This window comes from Candoia aspera, chromosome 2, assembly GCF_035149785.1.
Source record: "Candoia aspera isolate rCanAsp1 chromosome 2, rCanAsp1.hap2, whole genome shotgun sequence".
NCBI classification, from domain to species: Eukaryota; Metazoa; Chordata; class Lepidosauria; order Squamata; family Boidae; genus Candoia; species Candoia aspera.
In genome coordinates this window covers 185,444,581-185,465,270 of record NC_086154.1, presented here as the reverse complement: position 1 = coordinate 185,465,270, position 20,690 = coordinate 185,444,581, and the positions used below count along the sequence as shown (strand labels likewise).

The 20,690-nt window shown below is 37.0% G+C and overlaps 1 protein-coding gene across 1 annotated transcript in view; it reads right to left on the bottom strand.

Annotated features, from left to right (window-relative positions):
• Positions 1-20,690, bottom strand: part of MLLT3 (MLLT3 super elongation complex subunit) — a 133,197-nt gene that overhangs the window by 63,611 nt on the left and 48,896 nt on the right. The gene's annotated exons all lie outside the window — the stretch shown is intronic.

The window sequence follows — 20,690 nt, the reverse complement described above, 5'->3', positions numbered from 1 at the left end:
AAATTTCTAGAAAACTGGAATCAGAAGCAGTTTAATTGCCAAATAGAAAGATCTACTTATCTACAAGACATCTGTATGACAAACTCTGCACTCTCCAATAGTATTATGCTACTTAAGCTCTTTGCTCTCCAAGCGCTTATGAATTCTCGCACATACATTTTCTTTAAACATAAGGAAAGGCTGTCCAGTTACTTGTAAGTCCAGAACCTATCTCTGGATATTACTTAGGTTTCAAAATATATGTTCAATTTAATATAGGATTTTTAAACATTTATTGTATAAATACATAAGATTCTTGACTGCCTTGTTCAAATAATGGAATGGATAAAGTAGTTCTGGATTTTGTGAATATATTTAAATTTATATATTTGTTCATTGAACATAATAAATTGATGAACAGATTTCAAACTCTGCTCATTTAATGCAACTGCTCCTGAACCAAAACTGTACTGTTTCATACTATCTCTAGTTGTAAAGATAAAAAATATTTTTTTTACACTACTAATCACAGCTCACAATTCTACTAAGAGTTCCAACAACTTTAATATCTCATAAAAAACCAAGTTCAATAACTAAACCAAAACATAAGTTTAACTTACAAAGCTCATTCACAGTAATTTAAAACTGGATTCAAATATAACAAGGAAAACTAAGAAACATGATTTGGGTGGGGGGCAATTATAGCAAGAAAGCTGCTAGAGTTAGCAAGGATATTTTTAATAAGACAATAATAGCAATGCTAGAATAATAAATGGAATGAGTTAGGTGGCAGTATTACCTTCTTGAAATGCCCATGATCATACTTCCAACAAGATGGGCTTGAAATTAGAATTTATTTCATGGAAATATAAGCTATTTCAAGAGCTAACAGTAAATTATACTAACAGAGAGTGGAAATTCCACTAAGTAATACAAGCATCAGGCTTTACTAGTTCTGGGCTTGCAAAGAAACTGCATTAAGAAATGACACCTAGAGCTCCAGAACAAGCACAACAGGTAAGACTTTTACCTTCATGTCTTGCTCATGGATTTCCAGGAAGCATCTGTATCTGTCTGGCCACTGTTGGAAACATGATGCTGGACTAAATGGACCCTGATCCAGCCAAGCTCTTATGTTCTTATTCTGGAAATTTAACACATACATATTTTGGAAATAGGAGAGCAAATCAATTTCAGAAATGTCCATGTTCATATACCTCAACACACGGAAGGCCAGAACAACAGCGAAACCCATTTAGACAAGAACTGCAATGCACTTATCCCCAGTTCTAGAAGATTAGTTCATATAGGCACATTTATTATTTCATGACTGAATGCCTAAACGAGATATAATCATAAATATAACAATATAGTTAAGCGTTTCTTATCTTCTCACATATCATGTTTTTCAGTGGAACCTATTCATACATTTTCACTGGGAGGGACCCACCAATTCATTGCTGCTTATTTTGCAAAATAGAGGCTCAAACATTTTAGATTATTGCATGCAGGTAAAATGAATTTTTCTGAGCTTTACGTTCATACCATTCATACACAAATTATTTGTCAACTGACTGAATGTGTTTTAAACCTCTGGATATTAAGCACAATCAACCACAGGAAAAAAAAACCTGCTTAAATTCTTATAGATGGAATTGTACTTACTGCAGAACTGAGCTAATACACTGCTTCTGGAAGCAGGTTTGTGATTTTACCTACAATCTTCAAGGCAAGCTCCATATATATATAGAGAGAGCTTGGTGATCCCTAAAGCTTCAGTGCCTTGAATCATATATAACCCTTGTTTAATAACATGAGAAGTGGCATTTTTTTTCCTACAATGAGGGCTGCAGGGGGATAGTGGTGATGCCACTAGATAGAATGAAGTTGAAAAGTTTGGGCTATTTATTTAATTTTGCTTTTTTAGAATTTGTGTTTTTCAAAAAGCAAACTAGTGTATGAAACCTAGTGAATTTTAATACATTTATCATATATTATTACTTCTATTAAAAATAATGCCACTACATTTTGATATCTTACTGCCAGATTTCAACACAGCAGTAAGGAGGACTGCACTCTGGGGGACTGCAAAAACAAACACACACACAACCCCCAATCCCATGAGTAGGGGTAGGCACTTGGAAACTTTCAGTCCACAGGATGTCTACCCCTCGTTTATACAACCGCTTTTATTCTTCAACAGAGAATAAAAATACTAGGATTTTCATCTTCAAGATTATGAAACAACTGCTAAAAATTAAAGCATACCAAGCAAATATAAGCTGGATATAACTGCTCCTTATTTCACATAATTTTCTACTATATAATTTTCTAGCTTATGACAGACCTTTAATAAAAGCATTATTCAATGTTGGTAGACCCAATTTATAGTGACTTTCCTGGAATGTATTTTAAATTCTTGCATTAAAAGCATCACTTTATGAGTCCTGGGTATAACTTAAAATAAAAAACAAAATTGCAAAACAGGAAAGTCAACAAAATTAGAAATAATGAAGTTCTGGGTATGAGATTGATATAAATAAAGCCTCTTTCAAGTACACTCAACTTTTGGTGACTTCATGGATATATCCATGTAGTTTTCTTGGCAGCAAATACAAAATTGGTTTGCAATTGCTTTCTTCCAATTTTTTTTTAAATTTTCCAGCCTGTTACAGAAATGGCCCAGTATTGGGCAATGATGATAATTAAGTAGAAAACTCCACCATAAATGTGCACTTCTAAAACAGCAAGTTTTTTTAAATTAACACAATATATGAATTCAGCCAACTGTGTCTTATTTAAATAAATAAATAAACGTATGGCTGAAACAAATACTGCTTCTGCAATGTGTGAAACATATCTAAAAAAAAGAGGAAAGCATACTATGGAGAGGATACAACAGTATATAAAAAAGCATAGAAAAAACCCAAAGAGAATCAAGCTTTAGAATGACAATAAAAATAAATACTATATTCCTAAAGCTACATTATTGTAAGCTTGCTGTAAATTAATTCCTTTAGGCCAAAGTAGCTGCCAAAAGCATTTTACTTAGTGTTGTTTTATGGACATTTATCCTGTTAATATTGGTATTATTGTAATGCTCAAAAGGATTGCCATTCTAGCCCTGTCTCACTTACCTCCTTTTTATTTTGGTTCTTTTTCATTAATATTTTTAACATGACAAGTAAAAGAAAGCAGCAGGCAAAATCCCACACTGTATGAGTAGAAAGCAACTTGTGAAACTTGTCTCTTTTCCTCCTTTCTACTGAAGTTTCTCCTGAGGGTTAAATGGACCTATAAAACATTTTAAATGTCTAACCTAGTGAGGAAAGTAGGAAAGATGAAATCACTAAAACCAAGTGACAAATACTGCACTACTCAAGGAAGGTTCCAGAATTAATGCAATGCTGCTACCTACCATAGCCCACTCAAATACATTTTACAGTGTTCTGTAGGTTCACCAACCCTCTGCAGAAACTTTTCAGTGGGTAAAGGGAATTGTCTGTGCTCTAGCTTTCTACTTGCATACAACATGGAACTTCACCCAGTTAAAAATATGTTTTAGTATACTTCTGTAAAGAAGAATATTTAACTCCAATGAAACCCAAAAACAGTTAGAAGGGCACTTAAATTACATTTCATACATACATGTTCCTATGGAAATAGAACAGAATTTCCTATTACTATATTCTATCTTGCCTTCCAATAGCATACACAAACATCTTATTACACACAAATTAATCTGTTTAGCACAAGTAGCCCCAATATACTATTGCCTTGGATCTGGTATTTAGCTGTGGTTCGCTTACATGATTAATCCTACTTTTACTCCTAAATATTCCAGCCATTCCTAGAAATCTGTTGGAAGTTATTCACACATGTTATTACTAATGCTGTCTTACTTTAGCATACAGGAAAAATAATATAAGAACATTCTTTCTTGGAAATAGTGTTTGTGTATACATGTATACTGTACATATACATACCAACTCAAATTATTATTTTTTAATTGGTTTTCTCTGAAATGCCAAGTTTGAAATGAACCAAGTCCCATGTACTTGATCAAAAGATCTCAACTGAAACTCTTACCTAATCCTGATATGATGTATACCGGAAATAACTGATCTCCTTAAAATTAAGCTTAAAAAATAATTATACCTCAATTAACTTTTCTGAATTTATTTCATAACTTTCACTACCTTTCCACAGGTGACAAAGCATTCAAATGCATCATGCAAAAACATCTCACCCATCTTTGTTGCTCATGTAAAGATCTTATCTCTATATTGTATTACCCAGTTTGAACAATTTGCATGAAAATATAAAATCCCAGATTTACTTTTACTAAATCACCTTCTTTATTCTTCACATTAAGACCTTTCTAGTCTTTCCTACTCAAATGGAGAAATTAATAATCACACATTATCATTCATCTGTCTTATTTTTTGCCATTACTATCAGAGAAATTGAAAGAGAAAAATGATTTGGGATAGAATATTTTAGTAATCATAATTTTTTTATCATAACTGTCTTTTTTTCCCAATCCATAAATAAATTATAAAACAATTCCTTATCCCATTTATAAAACTCTAGCTCCAAACAATTTATTAAGAATATCAGGCTAAGATACCTGGCCTGCAAAATTCATACAACCATTACAGTATATGCCACAAAGTGGTATAGAAAACAGTAATTCTTTGCTGTCATCTAGCAGATGTTTGGATTTTTGCAGCCCAGATCTGGTAACACTTATCAAAAGCACCTGTCATTTAATATTACTTCTTCGGTGAGACATTGATATGCAGTAACCTTAGATTTATCAGGCCTTAATTTAGTAGATTTCAGATGCAATTGGCAAAACCTTTTTGCCATTTTATGCATGCGTACCATTCAACAGACATTCAAGTCTAACAAAACTCCTATCTCTCTTTCTTATTAGTCTGTTAAATCAAGGGCATTTTGTACTTCCCTTTAACAGATAGTCCTTGCTTAACATCCATCTGTTCAGCGCTCAAAATTATGATGGCACCGAATGAAGGGACTTAGGACCAGTCCTTGAAGTTCCAGCTGCTGAAGTGCCCTGGTGGTCACATGAACAACATTCGGGCCCACTCGCATTTACGATTGCCTTTTGGCTGCCTGCCTACCCACGACCACCGGCCGCTCTGCCTGCCACACCTCATGCCACCGCTGTAGTGGCTGGGGTTTTCTTTTGCACCAGTGCAGCTAGGGCTTCTCTCATGTCCCACCCAAGGCTTCCATCCATGAAAGAAGACCCAGCTTCTAGCCAGGGCTTTCTCTTGTGCCAGGGCAACCGGGGCTTTCTTTCACTCGCCAGGCTTCTTTCACAAAAGATGGCCCTGCGCGGTGCATGAACTGAAGCCCTGGGGGGGCATTAGAGAAGCCCTGGCTGCACTGGCATGAAAAGAGGCATGAAAGAGGACCCTGGCCAATTCAGTAGTGGAGCATGGTATGGTGGGCAGGGCTAGGTGGCAGCTGGCAGCAGCAGGTAGGCAGGTGGCCAAAAGGGCAGAGATGGGGCAGAGACAGGCAGGTGGGGGAGTTGAAGAGGAGGCAGTCCCTTACCTTACTGAGAATTGCGGCTGTGACGGACCAACCAGGGAACAGCTTGGGATGGGGTGGGTCCTCCCTTTTTGGGGGAGATGGGCGGTGATGGAAATTTGAAATATAAGTATAAACAAATGGTGGGATTTGGTTAACGAGAGCAACGGGGACTGCCAGGATTGCCATCGCTAAGTGGTGTGGTCACGTGATGTCACGCTTTATGACTGCAACACTTAGCGATGGAAATTCTGGTCCCAATTACCGTCATAATCGAGGACTACCTGTAGTTATATTAATCATTTACTCTGTTAATTCAAAATACCTTATTATACAATTACTTCCCTGGACAAATGTAAATGAAGTTTCAAACTAAAGTTATCACAAGTAGCAACATTTGCTTTAAGTTGTATTTAGGAATCCCTACCTTTTCTGAGAAGGAATCCTGTGCTGTGTTTATTTTAAAAAGAAAAAAAGGTCACTGAGCTCAATATCACTCCTCCATTTGTACATCTTTTTTATTAGATTTATACATTCCATCCTCTCCAGGAAATCAAGGAGATGTCTACAGTACACCTCCCTCTAATTTTATCCCTGCAGCCTCTGTAGTGGCATAGCTGATTATGAACTTGAACCTTGGTCTTCCACTCACATCATTATACCACGTGATAATTCATCTCATATGAGGATGAAGCTTTCTCGTGACTAATGTCCCTATTTTGTTCCTTAGGAGTTTACCTTTCTTGGCAAAAGTATACTTGCCTGCCTGACTACCATGTATCTGCTTTAGCACAGAAAGCTAAAATGACTAGAAATTTTGACATGAGAAATCAAGTTTCAAATAGCATGCATATTTCAAGCATAACTCGGGCCTATTAGATATAATATGGAAAGAATAAGTTTCATTATGTTGAACCCAAAACATGCAAGGGAAAAACTTAACAAGCAAATTTACTAGCAAAAAGTTTTTACCGCTGAAAAGAAGTTAGTTTAGTTCCATTTGGTTATTTTCTTATAACCATGCACCTTTTATTTATAAGGTTAATTGTGATGTAGAAATGATTATTTTAAGAAAATACTGCTTATAATTACTTAACTGCTTCGATTCCCACAAAATTAAACATGCATTAACAAAGACAACTGAGGGGGCAAAACATGTCAAAAAATCTCTGAATTAATACAAACAGAGTGAAATCTTACGTTCACTTACCTGTAAGATCCGCAACATTCAATGGCTGCATTCACATATTACACCAAGCCATAAAACGGTTCGTTTATTTTTGGCTTAGCATTTTGCATAAACCCAGCCATTTTTAAAAAATAAATAAATAAACCACGATTAAAACAATCTATGGCTTAGTACAATATGTGAATTCAGGTTGTGCAAAGCAATTAAAAGAGTGCTTCACAAACTACATTAATATAAATGAAGCATCATACCCTAGAGAAGGGTTTCTCAACCAGGGTTCCGTGGAACCCTAGGGTTCCACAAGAGGTCACTAGGGGTTATTTCAAATTTGGGCAACTTCACATTAAAGAGGTAAGTTTCATTATTTTTAGTTTAAGAACACTGTTAATGCATATATACAGGCCTACACATGAAATGAATATAATTATTTTGTAACTTCTAGCCTATATTTGAGCCTGAAAGTGCAGGAGTTCCCTGAGGCCTGAAAAATATTTCAAGGGTTCCTCCAGGGTCAAAAAGTTGAGAAAGCTGCCCTAAAGTGTTGAAGTACTCAAATTCTTTGGTAGGTTCGTGGGGCTGCTTTGAACACTGTTCTAGTTGTATCTATGTGTACTCACAGAAAGCATTTTCACCGAGATGAATGACACATGCACAGACAACCATGGAAAACATCCGAAGCAACCTTGAGAGCTTTCCAAATGATACGGTTGCTTTAACACTGGGAGGTACTTTACTCACACTAATATGCTTTGCACACTACAATATGTACTGCAAGCATTCCTTTTGAATGTAATGGGACTGCTTTCAGCCTAGAAAAGCTTGTCTATTAGATTTTTGGACATCTTGCCAAACAGCCTCTTCCCAGCATGTAACAACAACTTTTTGTACTAAGCCTTCCTTCATTCAACTGAATTAAATTCAGCATAACAAACTATTCATATTCTCAAAATGTGTAAGTATTGCATTGTTCTATTGTTATAGGTTTACTGTAGATTATTTGGGAAACTCAAAACCTTTTTGCTCCAAAAGCCACCTTTCTTGGAGAAAGTAGGGCTGAAAAATAACAACAGAAAGGTCCAAGCGGTAGATTCAAATGAAACTGGAATACATACATAATTACACATGCATTTAATATTATCTTAAAACAATGTTTTATGACTTTTATATCCAAGTTTGTATTAGCATGTTAAAGATTCTAGTGACGGTATAGGCCACATTACAGAATTCCACAACTACTTTGCAAAAGTTAATAGCTCTCTATATCCTTAACCCTAAAGTGGAAAAAGGTGTACTAAAATAATGGAAAACTATAGTTCAAAGGAAAATATTTGCTGATGTGTCTAAGCTATTTTGTAACTAGGATGTTTAAAATTAGTCATTTTAAACTTCCCAATATGCAGATTCCTTGCACAAGAACATGGTAGCTAGAAGATAATAGAAGGAATATATTTTTATAGTGGAAGGGGATAGTGCTACTGAGTTTTCCTCAAGGGAACACTCAGGCACAGAAATTCTCTTCTGGATGTGGGAGTTCTTCATGGCTATTCAAACTTCTATCAGTATAGGTCAGATTCTCATCTTCTCCTATCATTGGAATAGCAATTCCCTCATTAAATTGGGTGCATTAAGAATTTGAAGAAGCTGGTCACATATAATTAATTACGGTAAATCTATTGAATTGTTGACCAGCAATTTGCACTTTTTATTCAAGTCTTATTTTTATTAATGTAGCAGATGTCAGAGCTTTTCAATTTGTGAAAAGATGAGTCTGAATCCAGCGTAAGGTCAGAAATACACTTTTGACTGAAGCAGCCTACTACATTCATACAGAAAATCCATGACAGAGAGAATTTTAGCATCTCTCTCACACAAGTGCTCATTCCCTCTGTTTGGAGCATGAAAACATTTGTGCTCAGAAATCCAAGAAAAATGAATTAAGCCTAAATCATGCTTCAGAATCCAACAAACGTAAAGCTAGGAGAATAATCTGCTGAAGTTTTTTGCAAATAGAGTATTCTAAGACCCAGAGCATCTGCTGCACTGTAAAAAGCTCATGCAACTTTCCAAAGTTTAAAATTTATATAATAGCCAAAACTATTTAAGATTTTTGTTTTCTTATGCAAAAGCTTGATGTGAAGTCTCCAAAAACTCATACAAATGGGTGCCTATGAGATAGCATTATGAGATGCTTTAATTCTTCCCTGGAAAGATATTGCACAGAAACATTGCTGCAGCATTCCTCAGCATATTAAATTTGAATGTATGTATGTACACATGTTTTTATGTGTGTGTATATATATGTGTGTGTGTGTGTTGTATTAATATGTGGGTTATTTCTCATCCTTTATTCTAGGTTGGAAAGTTGGAATTTTCAACCTAGCTTAACTGAAACAATCTACACTAATCGTTTAAATCAACTTGAGCAAATCTGACACCCTCCCAATATGCTGAAGTACAACATCTATCATCTTAATATTGGTTAAGCTTGGTCTCTAGAGGGCACCAGGTTGGGGAAGGCCATATAAACAACATAGATTTCCCTCAGGCTACCAGCAGAGAGGCATTAGCTATAATTAGGAGATTGCTGCTTGCTCTGTCAATACATTAAGTTATTTTTCAAAAATCTGTTCCCAAGGTCAGCCTTTCCTTATCATGAATCAAAACAGGGTGGAGAGGAAGAAAGGTGCCTGTAAGTTAAATATTTACAAACTTTGCAAACAAAATGACAAAATGAATTTTTGTTGTTAAGAAGCTACAGACTTTTAAAATGAATGCTTAACCTCTTGTTTCCATACCACTGACTTGCTTGTAACTATACCCTTCAAACACATGCTTTCCATTTCATTGGTTTACAAACCTTTCTTGTCAAATCCAAGTGCAAATCTATTCAAAACCAAGATCAATATTTTCTTATTTTTAATGTTCTGTCTCTTGTTTATACCACCTGTAATTCAAATATACCTGCTTTCTTTATATTTTAAATCCTTTAGAAGTATTGTCTTTTTAAGAAAATAAGAAAATTCTGTCTAATATATCTATTAGATCTGCCTTTATTTCAAGAAACTCAAAGCAAGAGTAAATTATTCTCCCATACTATTATATCCTTTAAAAAAAAAAATGTTCAATCATGTCTGATTATTGGAGACTGCCTGGACAAGTCCCTGCAGTTTTCCTGGCAAGGCTTTTTCAGAAGGGGTTTGCCATTGCCTCCTTCCTAGGGCTAAGAGTGAGTGACTGGCCCAAGGTCACCCAGCTGGCTTCGTGCCTAAGGCAGGACTAGAACTCTCAGTCTCCCAGTTTCTAGCCTGGTGCCTCAACCACTACACCAAACTGGCCGTCATTATATCCTTATTACCACCTTGTAATTAGCTGATATGGAAGTTCTCTTCATGCAATACCTGTGTGCAATCTCAATATTTCTGCATGTAGATATCAATTTCCCCTGCTCTTGTCATACTGGTGATGTCCCTGAAGAGCTGATCTTCACACCCTCAGGCCACTGACTACAGTGAAGACCCGCAGTGCTGGATTCTAGCTCACATGGAAACCTCCTTTGTATGTGAAGGCTCTCCTCTGCAGACAGATCTACCCCTAGATGACATGATGTTTGCTGACAACATAACATGATTTAGAACTACTGACTTCTTGCATGTTGGATTCTACATGCAAAGATCTGAATAGGAATAATGTGACTGCCCAAAGTCACCTGGGATCTTTATTGTGGAAGATAGATTTGATCTTGGCTTTCCTCAGTTCTAGTCCTTCTGAGCAGTACAACACAACTAGCCATCTATTATTGCCATAATCATCAGTGGATGACTATCACGAAGCTTTCTAGAGAATTTGAGAACTACGATCTAGTCCTATGCCTTCATATAGAAAAACCATCTGAAAGAATTCAACAAATCAATTGGAGAAACAGAAATAGGAAATAAACCCTAATGCATTATTCAGCATCATAAAATATATTATAAAATATATTTCTTGGTTTAAGGTGGTTTGTCATGTAAGCCATACATTTTCTTCAATTAAATTTAGTATTCAAAGATGCTAAATAACAACAACAATAGTACTGGTTCATATATCACACTATAAGTCATCATATGCTTAACCCTTGTTCACTGAATAAACCATAATGTGACTTCATATATATAGCTAAACCATGAATTATGCGAATGTATAGAATGTGACAATCTTTATCCCTGTAAGTATAAACATTACTGGGATTGATTTCCATGGCCACATTTTACTTCTGCCCCTGGGAACATTTAAAAATTATCAGTTTGAACTAGGCAATTCAGACAGTGAGATAAATCTGTTTTGCTGTTTTCTACACACCTCTTCCTTCTTTGGTCACTTTACTCCATTACTCTGCCTCTACTCCAAGGCTATCAACAGTTAATGTCAGCAGGGCTGTATTTTTTGAGTGGAGAGGAAAGGCTTTCTCCCATGGGACTTAACAGTCCTATGACCCATCAATGTATAAGGTGTCCCTTCCCTTATTATGTGCCCAAGGGAGGAATGACAACTGTTATATAGGATAATAGAATGACTACATTAACTTATTGCCCTAAGCCAGGTTGGTTTAACCTTGCTTTGCTGACTAAGCCATTGGCTAGACTCACATAGTATGCTAAGTCTTAAATCATGGCATACAAATTACTGTGTTTATACAATATGCTAACCCCAAACCAAACAAACCACACTATGGCTTAGTATGGTATGTAAACCCAGTCACTATTTCACTTTTCCGCTGAATCTCTAGAGGATCAGCAAAAGCTACATATATGGAATTTACCAATGTTCTATCTGTATTCACAGTCTAGACAGAAGGTCTGAACATACTAAATGAAAAACAAATGAAACAGGAAAAAGAAATTGTGTGACAAGATACAGAAGATAATCAAACTTACCCCCCCCCAAACAATTGCAGCATACACAGAGAGCATCAGAAATAGCCTAAAAATATAGTAGCCAGTTCACACTAATACTAAGCCATAAATAAACACAGGATCTATAGTTTCCTCTGACTAGGTAGTGTCAGAGAAGTAAGCCATTGACAAATTAAAAATAAACATTAATTTCATTCTCTACTTTCTTCTGAATTTGGGGACACCACTTGAAGCATTCGTTGTGTTGAGCTATTTCAATTGCTTTTGTTTGGTTTGTTCATTGCAAACAGCTGAAAGTCTGTACATTTTGACAATCAACCTGATTTGCAATGGGGGTTGAATAATTTCAATTACAGCTGTATGTGAAGTAAAAAAGCCACCATGAGCCACATAGTGTGAGTGGGGCAACTTCCTCCATCACCAGCTGAGTGACTGGCTCTAAAGGAGGTAATCAAGGGCTGCAAAGAAGCCACATAAAGCCTTGAATGTGAACTGACCAGCAAGATACACCATGAATGAACAAGGATGATGAACAAATAAGACAACATAACCCTAAGCCTTCAAAACTGTGTTTTACATACTGGCCATTTTGCTTGTGTGTAAAGTAACAAAAAAGAAGGTCAAAACTGCAGATGCTGTTATATGCATACTCAGGTCTGGTCTCTATTATGGATATGCAGAACTATGGCTAATGAGGGATAAGGAATATATAAGAAAACCAATTGGCATTTTATAATGGAATATAGCATGGAGGATAGCAGAATTACAGTTTCTGCTGTTGCATATTTGTAATAAATTAGGTTCATTTATAGTATAACTGATAGGGGATTGCCAAGAATCAGATCATGGGTTAAGCCCACCTGGAAAGCGAAAGAGCTACTGGTGAATTTGCTATTTTGATTATATAAAGTTTGGCTGGCATTGACAGAGATTTATTTATTAATTAAATTTCTTTGCCGCCCATCTGGCAGTTTACAAATAATAAAAATAGCAATCACTAAAACAGTTCAATATAAATACCTACAAATACAAATATGAAATACAAAATATAAAATTCCAGATGGGAAGATCTTAACCTTGGCACCCTCATGGGGCCAACCACCAACATGAATAACTGTCCCCCCTCCCATCCCAGGCCAGGTGGCATAACCAAGTTTTTACTCTTTCCGAAAGGCCAGGAGAGTGGGGGATTGTCTTACCCCCGGGGGTAGCATGTTCCAATCCTTATGCACAATCCTTAAAATTTCATGCAATAATCTTTCTTGTAAGCATTTGATGATATTGGAAATATATAGAGTATTACATTAAATATGTAGAGTATTATTCCTTCAAAATTGCAACTGAGAGCCAGTTCAGTCTAGTGGTTAAGGCTCCATGCTAGAAATGGGGAGACTGAGAGTTCTCGCCCCACCTTCGGCATGAAAGCTGGCTGGGTGACCTTGGGCCAGTCACTCTCTCTCAGCCCAACCCACCGCAAAGGGTTTTTGTGGTGGGGAAAATAGGAGGAGGAAGGAGTATTTTGTATGTTCCCCACCTTGAGTTATTTATAAAAATAAATATTTATTATTATAAATATATTTATATTTAAAAAAATCCCTTCTCACCCCCATGGGTGGTATGTGTCTTCCTCAACCTTGGGTCCTCTGCCAGAGGCCTGGGAGTTTGAGGGTTCTGCGCTGTATCTTAGCTGTTCCTAGCACTGCTCTCTTCTGGACAGAAACCTCTGACATTGTTCCTGGGATCTGTTGGAGCCACTCTCCCAGCTTGGGAGTCACCGCCCCAAGTGCCCCTACCACCACTGGGACCACTTTGGCCTTCACTTTCCACTTCCTCTCTAGTTCCTCCTTCAGGCCCTGGTACTTCTCCAGCTTCTCATACTCCTTCTTCCTGATGTTGCTGTCACTTGGCACCGCTACAACTATCACCACCGCTGTCTTCTGGTCCTTGTCCACTACCACGATGTCTGGTTGATTCGCCAGTACTTGCCTGTCCATCTGGATCTGGAAGTCCCACAGGATCTTAGACCTGTTATTCTCCACCACCTTCTGTGGACTCTCCCATCTGGACTTGGGAGGGTCTAGCCCATACGCTGTGCAAATGTTCCTGTACACAATGTCAGCTACTTGGTTGTACCATTCAGCATATGCTATTCCTGCCTTCATCTTACACCCTGCCACTATGTGTTGGACTGTCTCTGAGCCCTCTCTGCACAGCCTGCACCTCAGGTCCTGTCTCATGTGGTAGACCCCTGCTTCTATGGATCTGGGGCTTAATGCCTGTTCTTGTGCTGCTATGATCAGTGCCTCAGTGCTGTCTTTTAGTCCAGCCACTGGTAGGAGTTCCCAAGGTCAGCCATCTCAGCTATCTGTCGATGGTACATCCCATGCAGGGTCTTGTCTTGTCATGGCACTTCCTCTGCTTGATCTTCCTTCCATGTCTGCTGCTGCTTCAGGCATTCTCTCAGCAGCTCATCTTGAGGGTGCCATCTTACTGATATACTCCTGGATGCTCTGGGTTTCATCCAGGACAGTGGCTTTGATACTCACCAGACCCTGCCGCCCTCTTTTTGGCTGGTGTACAATCTCTGGATGTTGGACTTGGGGTGGAAACCTCCATACATTGTGAGGAGCTTCCAGGTCTTCACATTGGCAGCCTCCATCTCCTCCTTTGGCCAGCTCACTATACTGGCAAGGTATCTGATAACTGGCAGGGTATACATGTTGATGTTGTGGATCTTGTTCTTCCTACTGAGCTGGCTCTTCAGGATCTGTCTTATCCTTTGGTGGTACCTGGATGTTGCTGTCTTCCTTGCCTCCTCATCATGGTTCCTATGTGGCTGTAGGATACCAAGGTACTTGTAGCTGGTCTGTATGTCTGTTATGTGGTCTGCTGATAGTTCTACCTCATCAGTCTTGACTACCTTCCCTCTCTTTACTACCATCCGGCCACATTTCTCTAGTCTGAATGACATCCCAATGTCCTTACTGTAGATTTGTGTCAGGTAGATCAGTGGGTCAACATCTCGTTCACTCTTAGCATACAGCTTGATGTCATCCATGTAGAAGAGGTGGCTGATGGTAGTTCCACTCTTCAACTTGTATCTGTATCCAGTCTTTGTGATGATCTGGTTGAGGGGGTTCAAGCCTATGCAGAACAGCAGTGGGGCAGTCCATCATCTTGGCATATGCCACACTTGATGGCTACTTGTGCGAGCTGTCTTGAGTTGACTTCCAGTGTTGTCTTCCACAGTCCCACTGAGTTCTTGAGGAAGGTCCTGAGTGTCCTGTTGACTTTGTATAGTGCCAGGCATTCACAGATCCATGTGTGTGGCATTGAGTTGTAGGCTTTCCTGTAGTCAAGCCAGGCTGCGCTTTGATTGGTCTGTCTAGACCTTGAGTCTCAGGCGACTGATCTATCTATTAGCAACTGGTGTTTATATATTTATATATAAATATACTTATATTATAATACATAAAAATAATAAAGGCGGGATAAAAAATCTAAAGAAAATATGGCCACAAATTTGTTTTCAAGGGAAGCTGTACTCAGTTTATAATGCACTTATAAAGACACTTATGTTTGGATGTTAAGTTACACAAGAACATAAGAATTTAATTGCAGCAAGGAATCCTTTATCAAATTTTGGTAAATTTGGAACTGTTCTTCAGTTTTAGAAAATGTCTGAGCAGCTAAATTTCTTTAGACAGACTATTGCTGCTTCTATGGGAAAAAATTTAATTCAGATTTTTTGCAAAAATAAAGGTCATCAAGGGCAGTAATTCTCCTTGGTTCAATAAGGCTTTTATATTATGTAGCAACTTCAGCCCTTTATGGCCACTTGTATCCTTTCAAGAAGTTAAATCTCTTATAAATCTCTTATTGTTAAAGAACAATCAACCAAACTCCAAGAGAGGTGGGGGTTTGCCTCTGAATTTTTTAAAGAGTCATGCAGACTGTTAGGCGTCACTGTTGGCAGACTTGCTTACTCATATAAACAACTCAGACTTCATACCAAAAAATTAAAAGCTTGGTATTACAGTTCCTATATTTAAAAATGGCAGCCAACAAAATATCATAAATTACAGATCTATTAGACTGATTTATACTACAGCTAAAATTTATGCTAGATTTATCTTTCACAAATTGGAATATTTGACGGATGGAAATAAACATACTGGTGGAAGAGGTGGCTGATTTCAGGAAGGATGCTCAACAGTAGATAATAACTTCATTTTGCATAATCTGAGAACCAAAAAGTGATGGCTAGGTGGGGAGAGGTGATTGCTGCATTTATTGACTTAAGTGCAGTTATGATTCCATAAGCAGAGATTAAATGCGGAATATACTAGGAAAAGAAAACAGTCTGAAATTACATTTTCTGCTTAAAGCTTTATATATGAAGTTTGAGTATACTGAGTCAATTAACCAGTTTCAGACATAAAAACAATTTTTAATCAATTTATGCTTCTATGATTTTTTTTAAAGGTCCAAATCCATTCTTTTGGATTTTGGAGCCTATGACATGGCTCCACTCTTTCATACAAGTGGATCAGGGAAAGTCATTTAGGAAAGATAATCATTACTGCAAAGAAAATGAACAGGTTGCTTACTTCTAACTGTGGTTCTGAGTGTCATCTGTGCCATTCACAGAAAAAATGTTCTGTACTTGCACATCACCACTGAATTTGTTCATAACTGAATTTTAAGGAAGTGCCTCTTCTCTGTAGTTCCTTGAGACATCACAAATGACAATGAGCTCAAGGAAAAACAATCAAGGAGAATGGTCTATATGCTGATAGTTAATTTATAGATGAACCCTCAGAAAGCAATAGTTAACCAATTTGTTCTGGTTTCTTTGTTTCCAAACAAATGGGTGAAGAGCAAGCTACACTTAGAGGAGTTAAATCAGAAATGCTTTGTGTTTACATAATGCTGCTGTCTGGCCTTAGAATACCTGGTTCTTGTATCACCAGCTTCAAACCATACTGTGATTGGCAACCTGAAGAGAAAATGTCCCAATGGAATACGACTTTCTTCCTCAAATATGTGGTTTATTCCTCTCACTGTAAACCAGAATTGAGCGAGTTCTTTGGGAAGCATGTGTGGCCTCCATGACTAGTTAATAAGGTATGAATACTTTGGAAAACTCTGGAAAAGGACTAAAGTCACAGAAAACAATAAATAAAGGAATAATGGGAAACAGCCTGAAAGAGTTCTAGAAAATGGCTACTCAGAGAAGGTAATGAAGAAGTTATCTCTGAAAGAAAGTGAGGAGATGGTGGGAGGCACATCATTAAGTATGCAAAGCAGAATGAAGAAACCCATGTCCCCCCTCAGAGCTCAGCTTTAGAGTGATGAAAATGATTTCTGTGCAAGCATGTAATGCAGAGATCAGAAAGATGAATCAGTTATTGATAATGCAAAAATTCAGAATTGTGTGTTTTGTAAGGAAGAATAGGCTTCATAAATGGCACGTGGATATTAGTGAAACAGAACCAGTGATGTCAAGAGCATTCGCATGGTATATTTAAGATGCTAGGCTAGGAGCAGTGAAACCCAAGTTCTAATTCCTCCCTTAGGAATGGAAATCAGCTAGGTGGCCTTGGGCCAGTTGCTCCCTCACAGCCTTAATTAGCATCAAGTTCTGTGGCAAAGCAGCTGGAAAACAAACTCCTTGTTGCATCATGTATACATAGCTTTGCTTTGTGAACTAGGCGAGCACGCTGCAAAACAAGCAGACTCTGCTCATATACCGTACAGTAGGTGAGTCAGTTTACAGACATAAGAACAAAAGCAGAATTTAGTTAAGTACTTGGTTGAAGACACTGAAAAATTCAACACAGCTTGGTGCCACAGAACAAGCCCTCCTTCCTACTTCTTGGCTGGTTTACAGGGCATGTGTGAGATCAATTCTTTGCCAGCCTAGTTATTACAGTATACCATAATTCCAAAGAAACCAGGAAGAGAGAGGTGGAAAGTGCAAGGGAAGAAAAAAAAAATGCAAGTCTGCTATTTATTTATTTATTTATTTCATATGGCATAGCAGAATGCAGCATTGTTGCATAAAAATCACAGAAACAATATATAAAAGTGTATAAAATATAGGACATTGGGACAATAAATTATTTTAAAAACATACAATACAAATGATGAATAAAATTATGAATAAATTAAGTTATGTATGAGCAGTTACTAAAGAATCTAAGCCTATGGCCGGATATCTAGATCTTTTAGCCATTGGACAGCAGTACCCTTGAGATGATGTAGTTCTTGCAGGGAGCCAGGAAACCTTCTGAGGGGACATTCCATCATGATGTGATGTAAAGTTTGCGGGACATTCCCACAGTCACAGTTAGGATTATGAACAAGCCCTCCTTCCGACTTCTTGGCTGGTTTACAGGGCACGTGTGAGATCAATTCTTTGCCAGCTTAGTTATTACAGTATACCATAATTCCAAAGAAACCAGGAAGAGAGAGGTGGAAAGTGCAAGGGAAGAAAAAAATGCAAGTCTGCTACTGAATTATAGCCTCAGACAGTTTATTATTAAATTTGAACTGAATAAGGAATCTAATATATTGGATATTTTAAAAAATATTGTTTAAATACCATTGGAACCAGCCAATGTGAGCCAACAGTTGCAAATATAATCACTGAGATGTCGGGGATAAAGGATACTAAAATCCCAAACCTTAACATATCGTAACATTTTGCTCATATGAAGATCTTCAAAGTAAAGAATTTCTGTGTATAGTTGCACCAAACATTTATTATTCAACACAAGGGAAAACAACAGGCATTTCAAATATATCCTAGTATTGCCTTATGCTATAATGTTGTCTTCTTTCTCAAGTCAAAGTTAAGAATGTTATGGTAACTGGAGTGTTGAAATGGTTTTAAAAAAAACAGTTTAGTGATTTCACCAACCATTAATCCACTATAACAAAGTAAACTTTGCTCCAGAATGAAGAGTGTAAGGAGGATGTTATGTTTTCATTATTGAACTTTTGCTCCACCATGGCCCACAACTAAAATACAGTTTATCGCCTACCAAATAGTAAATTACAATAGTATTCAACTAATCATTTGAGGAGAAAATTAATGTCCATCTGCATCCGCTTAAATGTTTGAAAACCCAGGATAGAATAACATTCTCCTTGCTGTTTAGAAGACTTGGTTTTAAGAAATGTTTACATGGACTGTAAACCATGTTACCAAAAGGGAAATAGACTCATGACCTCCTTTTTAAAAAGCATCTTTCTTTAGAGTATTTGTAAAATCAGAACTTAAACTAACCTTCTTCACAGGAATCACTCTCTGAGGCTTCATCTGGATACATCTTGAATATCTAGTTCTATTTGTAGTTCTATGTCACAAAATATCTAGAAATATTTCCTCAAATCTACCTGAGGAAACACTAGTTATTTTGCTTTTTTTATGGAAGAATGTAAACAAGAAAAGCACTCCGAATTTGAAAAAATATTTTCATTCAATTGGATGAAAATAGAAATCTACCCATGAAAACAATGATGAAAAGCAGTATCCACCACATTGTACCATTAAAAGTAATCAGAGGGTAAAAAAAAAATGTAATCAAGAAAATCATCAGAAAGACTCCATTATTAAATGAAAAGTCTCTTAGTATTACCATTTCTCTTTCTAACCCTGACAACTTTAAATAGGGGAAAGGACAGGAGCTATAAACTTGTAACCTGCAAAGCAGTATGCAAATGAAGAAAGTCTACTGCATTATGAGCAGATGAGGTAGCTCTTATGTCACAAAATCTAGTTACTCTTAAGACCAAGTTACCTTACTTTAAACCAACCTACATGATTGTATATTTATTTATCAGAAAAGATTCAAGAACAGCAGAAACTTCACAAGTTTAAGATTTCTACACTTCACTTTGCTAGGTCCTCATCACAAAATAGTTTGATGCAGGTAGTGTTGTACTGTGGAAAAGGAAGCAAATAAAGTAAGCAAAATATGAAGCTGGCTGTCTTTTGTTAGCATTACCTAATGTGTTTGTAAGCTTACTAGAAAGTAAAGTAGTCAACAAGAGAACACCCAATATTCATGCCTACAATTTGGAATGTGGATAGTATACAAAGGAAGCTAGAATCACAATGAGAAAATATGAAAATAAAATAAGAAAATTTGGCCAGATATTAGAAATTTAAAATAATAGCTGGATATAGCAAGCAAATTAAAAAAAAATCAAATCATAATTAGTACTTCCTTTGTTAAGGAAAGAATAGCTACAGATGAGACCAGAGGCAAATTCAGAAACATAACAAAAGTATACCAATAGGCAATAGTCCATAGTGTGCAGTTTTGGCAGGCACTCTGCACTGAATTTATTTTTGAAAGGAACTTTCTCCCCAGCACCTAATAACGTACTGTGGGTTTTCACTGTCTGAACCAAGTGATTATGGAATTAAAGGAAGGAGAAGTGTGTATGTTCAGTCATTTGAGAGAAGGAAATACATTTGTGTGAGTATAATGTTGTCATCTTTGGAAAGGAAAGGGTGATGAGACATAGTTTTGATGGAATAATTGGCTACTGGAAAGGTAACAAACTGATTGGTAATTACACAGTAACTGATTTCAGACAAAAATTAGCTAGATAATGAATTAGGGCATGATGTTTCTCTTAATTTGGGTTAAATCATTTCAAAATGAATTGTGAAAACCTGGTTTGCTTTCTATGCCATGACTGTTTTGCAGGAGCAAAAAGCTTGGTTCAGACAAATATTATGTGGTTCATCTCTGCTGTACTTGGGTTATTGATTTGTTAGGCTTGTATCCCATGCTTCTTCTAACAGCTCAAAATGATTTACATAGGGATCTCCCTTTATTTTATTCCCACAAGAGCAACCTGTGAGAGGTTGGGCTGAGAGAGCAGGAATAGTCTGAAGTAACCCAGTAAGTTTCTATGGCTGAGGGTAGAGGTGAACCTGGGTTTCTCTAACCCTAGTCCAGTGACTTAGTCACAATAAATACAATGTATATGCTTAATTTCCATCTATTAAATAATATCACCTTATGTCACATTGAGAATTAAAGCTT